Source organism: Cyprinodon variegatus, unplaced genomic scaffold, assembly GCF_000732505.1.
Source record: "Cyprinodon variegatus isolate N-32 unplaced genomic scaffold, C_variegatus-1.0 Scaffold436, whole genome shotgun sequence".
Lineage (NCBI taxonomy): Eukaryota > Metazoa > Chordata > Actinopteri > Cyprinodontiformes > Cyprinodontidae > Cyprinodon > Cyprinodon variegatus.
The window spans coordinates 637,286-643,677 of NW_015150889.1; positions in this window are offsets into that span (position 1 = coordinate 637,286).

Here is a 6,392-nt window from a genome sequence, read left to right on the forward strand (position 1 = left end):
CAGACAGAGCAGACCAGGCAAAAACTTGAATATCCAAAGCAGAAAACAGGTCAGGATCAGAATAACAGAGAACACAAGACTCACTTGAACACTAGAGAATAATCTGGCGCTGATGGAAGGCAGGCAAACAACATAAATAACTGAGGAACCAGGTGAAAACATCGGTGTTAATCAGCTGCCGGGCCAATTAGACAGGTGAGCAGGAGCAAATGAAAACGCCAACCATCAGCACCAAGACCATGACAGCATCCTTTTTTGTGTACATTATCTGAGAAACTTCCTCCTTTACATTCTGGCCAGATAATCAAAATGTTGATGACCCAATGACCCGAACCCAGTGAATTATTGACATTGTTTAAAATCTAAAATTAGCCAAATCCCAGTTTACTATATTTTTATTTAATTGTATCTCTAAGATTCACACAAAAATTTTTATAAAGAAATTTAAATTTCAATAATGGCAATGTTAATGTAGCTAATGTTAAATACTGTACAACAATGTCATCATGAGAATGTATTTGTTTCCGTTTGGTATAAATATTTTCAAAAATCTGCCTTATTTTTTCCTTTAAGAAAGGGAAAGAAATTCAACAAGTTGTCCAACTGTTCACTGCAACTCTTACACTCTTTTTGTTATTTTATAGAGAAGTCCAAACAATGCCAAGAATAAGACAGAGAATATTGTTTGATTCAAATCTATGACTAAAACTTTCCACCCACAATTTTTCAGTCTTGGTATAATTCTAATACCAGAGCAACAGATTGCTTTGTAGGAGGAGCTTTTAGAGCTTATATAAATATCTTTGATTAAACTCAAAGACTTTTCTCAGTAGAAAAGTTTAAAGTGGAATACAAAAGTGTATCTCATAGGTTGGTTTTAACATGTTTGCCAGATTTTATAAGGATTTTTGCACAAAATCTGAAACACAATGTAAAGAAAGACGAATTTTATAGTCTGTCTAGGAATCACTCGCTTCAATTTGGTTCAAAATATTTTAGACCCTGGATGTAATTTTGGTCTTTGCAAGCCTCCTCTGGTCTTTTCCGGTCATTATAAACAGGGATACAGATTTTCAGAAAAATTGAACTTCCACTTTTACACTCTATACTCTTTCTGAGCCCCTTCTCCCGCCCTCCAGTCATTTACATTTATATTGAATTAGAAGCCACGGTGGAGAGCGAGTGGAGGCAGCCGAAACTGATTATAATGGGAGATTATGGGGCGACTGCACCACCATTATGTCGTGTAATTACAAAGAGGAGGAGGGGGGCAGAAGGAGAGGGAGGGGGCGTTGGATTCCCAGATGCCAGGATCTATTTCATTTAGTGAAATAGTGTCTCTCTGCTTTCCCCTCCACTTATTTTATCTGTAAATATTATACAAAGCTGAATAGACTCCCCCCTGACCCCCTGCTGTTACAACAGTTTTATGGGTCACAATTTATTGGAGACAAATATCACATGAGGCGTTAAGGAGGATGTGTGGATTCTCCCCTCCATAAGGTTTTTACAGCTGCAGCTCGACCCACTTTATAGCATCATTTGATTGCATTGATCTGGTTGTGTAATGCATGTAGGATTACTGGTCATGCACTCCAGAGAGGCTCTAATAGCTTCAGCATAATGTACAGCCTGTTGGAAAGATCATCCATTGTGCTTCTGCCTATAAACTAGGTGGCAACTTGAATGAAGAGTACCTAGTCATTTTATTGGCTGTTTGAGTAAATCGTTCATCATGGAAACAGTAACAGGAAGGGTTGCATTGCTAACTTAGAAGGAAATTACAGGAAGCCAAAATCCATCATATACTTACATTTAAAAAGAAAACCAAAATTTTTTAAAGCATATTAAATTACCTAATTACCTAGTAGGCATCAACCAAATATAACAAAATCATTTTGCAGGGCTGTTTAAAGAGTTTATTTTTCAGCCCTTTTAGCACCTAAACAAAAACATGGCAATTGTATGAAAAAAATCAGGTAATCCACCAATTTATTTTTTGCTTATACTTGCAGAAACCGAAAAGTCATTGTGTAGCTAATGCCATGTACAAAAAAAAAAAGAAAAGAAAAAAAACACACCTATAACGTCATTTTAAAGGCTCAGCTGTACAGGCTGTACCCACACTGGACACTGATGCCAATAAACTGTGGCAGATAATGAGTACATATGTTTTTTATATATAAAGTATATATATTTCATCAAAGCATCGATTTTTAAACAGTATCAAATTTTTTTATTACTTAAGGATTTCAACTTGACCGAATCTGTGAACACTCAGCTTACCTCATGATCTACGTAACTACAAGGCCTGTCTTTGCCAAAAAAAAAAAAAGAAAGAAAAGAAAAAAGAAACAATCTTAGAAAATATTCACTGTTTCAATTTAAGTGATTTAATATTAATTAATAATTTTTTTTTCATTATTGTAAGTTAGCACTAAATTCAATTTTGCATAATATAAATGCTTATAACTTATATTTTATGCAATAATAATTAATTTATACACATAATTAACTTTACTAACCTTATTTCTTAATTGCCTAACAAAGCTAAAATGCTTCAAACTAAATCTGAAATAACTTTGGAAATTTTGGTCATGTAATGTCCATTTTAATATACAGTATTAATTTAAAAAACACATCCTTAACCCTGTATTTATTTTCTATTGTCCAAACCAACTCAGATTTAGACATCTTACTGATTTTTTCAGCCATAGTCTATTTGGTCTATCAATGCATGCTTGCTCCTAAGAAGCCATCCACCTCGCCATGAGGGGTGGATCCGCCCCTCATTTTCCTAGGCAAGCTTGGATCCTCTACCACAGGAAGCTTTCTTTCTGGTTCTTCCCTGAGCTGTTGGTATTTCTCCAGTTTCTAATGTTCTTTTATCCCATCATTTGGAATTTCCACATCGATCGCTACAGCTGTCCTCTGCTGCTTATCAATGATCACAACGTCCAGTCATTAATTTAGATCTTTCTTGAATTCATACACCAGAGGTAAACTTTTACAAGTCCTATCAGTCCTAAATAATTGACTGAAACTCGAAAGTTTCCCAAAACTTTACCTTATTATGAACTTCACATCACAAAATGATGTTGACTGTTTCCATCACTTGTTAGTTCTGTAAGGAAAGTACTTCAATGTTGAATACAGCATTGTCACTAAACATGACTTGATGGTTCTGAGGCTTGTAAACCCTGTTACTCCCACAGCACTACCAGAAGATACTGGCCTCAAAAAATAGCTCCCTGCTCATCTATGCAGTGAAAAACTCTCGCAGTAGAGACAGAGCTTATGAAAAGTCCCTTTGAATGATTAGGTTGTAATAACGCTGTGTTTGGCTGCAAATAACATACAGCGTCGCTAATATGTAAAAAGTAATTAGTTAGCTAACTTCCTCAATGGAGAGCTAACAGTTACTAACTTTGTTATTATGTATTGCCATTACTCCCAACACTAACATGCTCTTAATCACCTAGACATTAATAGATTATCCTGATTCTAATACTCCAAAAAGCTTTACTGCACTCAAGAATTAGCTACATTTCCAAATTTCTCACAGCATTCCTTCTATTCTCATGTGTAATATTAGAGCAGATGTCTTTAGGTGCTGCATGGGCTTTGATGGCCTAATTGGCTTCTTTGGTTGCACCTTTTGAGGTGTGAGTAGACCGAAGAAGAATTAGAGAGAATTAGACTTTGGCTGAAATGTTTTATTCTCAGTCTGATGCCTATCCCACATGGCAACATTCAAAGGTCGTTATAGGTGCTCACAAACCATGTATTTAAACAGGACAGCCCAGTGCAATAATCAATAATCCTGTCATTGGTTATATTACTGTTACTCCAGTAGAATAGTACCAAAACTTGCAAAGGTGTGGCTGTTTCACTGACTGTCCAGTGGGTACTTAGGGACCTGCAAAACCAGGTCTGCACCTGATACAGATCGGTTAGTGATGCTGTAGGTCATATTCTTTGGGTTAATGCATAATTGCTTCTCTATCCATCTCTTTCTCCTATACATATCCAGGTTGTTTTATCTAGTACAACATTAACCATAAATGGAGTAGACTGTTGTTGTGTTGTGACTGCAAACTATAAAGGTACGTTCACACACACCCAAGGTGAATTTCCCAGCTGGAGCTAAAAATTTCCGAACTTTAAGTAGAGGGGGCATCTGGAGCCAAGTAAAGGAGGCAAACTTTGCATAGCGATGCGGATGTCCCACTGTCTCAACAGCATTCTACTCTCACCTCCAGTGTCCTGTCTGCAGTGACGGTTCTAGACCAAATGTTTCATGGGGTTGGGGCGGGGCTAGCGTGTTTTCATGAGGGCACAGAAAAGCATGAAATAAAAAAACAGGGCAGGGGATTCAAATATATTACGAGAGCTGTGTGAAGTGAAATTTAAATTCAATTAGGTTTAATTAAAATTATATACAGTATCTTCCATCTGAAAATATTTATTTTTGGATTAAAGATGTTAATTTGGATTATCGTTAAAATAAAAATCAGCAACTCAAAAAATTGTAGCTATATAAATATCTAAAAGATCATATAAAGCTGTTTTTTAAATATTTGGTCAATGTACATTCATAATTTAGGAATTTTACATATTCTTTACCTAATTTAAGTTAAAATTACTATAAATAATTTTCTATAAAATCAGAATTAGAACTCAAGAAAAACTGATAAATTCAGCTTTTTTTGTTTTAAAAAAAACATTTAGGAGATGAAAAGTGGAGTCCTATCTCAATACCACTGAAGCTATCACCTTTTTGTTTTTAGGTAATTAGTAAAACAGAATTTTGTAAAAAAAAAAAAATAATAATAATAATAATAAAATAGATCCAAAGTACCGATTAGAGACCATTCCTGTTCCTGTGCATATCATCATAAGAATTTCGTTTAGTATTATGTCTTTGGTACAGATGCCATAACAGGGGCTAAGACATGATCTACAGGGGCACTGTCCCCCGTTGGTCCCTGTCTAGAACCACCCATGCCTGTCTGCCCAGCAGACTTTTCTGACCTATCACTGTGCTTCTTCAATCCTCCACAGTAAGCCTCTATACTCCTGGTTAGTTGTAGCCTCTCACCACTGCAGGACAGCAGTGAATGGGTAACGGAAAGGCCAAAGTACCACTAAAAGCAACTGTCATCCAAACCTTACCTCTGCAGCCTTGTACAGTGTTCAGAAGTAAAAACAAAAACAAAAAAAAACAGCACTGACGGTCACTTCATAAATCCACGGTGGACATGTTGAGTCGAAATCAATGACCTGAATATTCCATGACATAGGAGCCTTTTGTCAGGGTTGCAATTCGCCTGGCCAGGCAAATTTCAAAGCTAGCACAAGCAGGCATAACTGGTGAAATTTTTGCCTGTTTTGCATTCGATGTGAACGCACCATGACACTCCACACTTGCTGCAGTATTTTTACATGAACATAAATAATTGGACTGAAGGGCTGATCAGATCAAAAATCACATCAAACACATTAATTAAAGTGTGTACAGATCTATACTTCTGCTGCTCCTGTTTTCAATGGCAGAGTGGCTTTGCCATATTTGGTGAGATACCTGGGTAAAAGGTTGTTTTAGTATTTTTTAAGTGAGAAAGTACACCTCAAAACATTTTCTGTGCAATCAATGATCGTGCCCTGAAATATATTTTTCCTGACCCCCACATACTAGTGGTGCTCTGTCACTGGGAATGTCCAGCAACAGCTGCCTCAAGCTGTCATCTCTTGGGGACCATGACTGTTTGTGGCAGCTAAAAGGAAATGTTAGCATTTTTCTACCTGGTACAAACTGCAAGCACCAAAATAATAAAGGAGAACATATTTTGCTGGGATTTTTTGATGGCTTTATGTTGACAACTCTGCTTGAGCAGCACTGTTTCTGTCTCCCTGAAACAGCCAGGGTAAGGCAAGCCGAGTCCTCAAGTGCCCGTATCCTGCAACTTTTAGATTTGGTCTTGGTCCAAAACAACTTAATCAAATCAAATACTTCTTCTGCATTTAGTCAACTTCTCCAGAGTTCTGAATCATCTAATTACTTGATTCAGGTGTACTGGACAAAGGACACCTTTAGACACTGCAGGAAACCAGCCCTCATGAAGTTGAATTTCCCACCTTTGGTCTAAGCTGTACACTCTCTTTTCCCTAATGACCACTGGATATAGACAATGCATGCAAATATATGTTTTTGCTAAAAGTCAAAGTTGTGAGATGACCAGTACCCCACACCATCTTCTTAAAGCTACAGTGTGTAATTTTCAGCGACATCTAGCGTCCAGACTGCAGACCGCAGCAACATGAACATCTCCCCCCCCACCGAGCGTTACGGGACAAAATGTCTTCCACCACGTCCGCATCACCTACCTTCT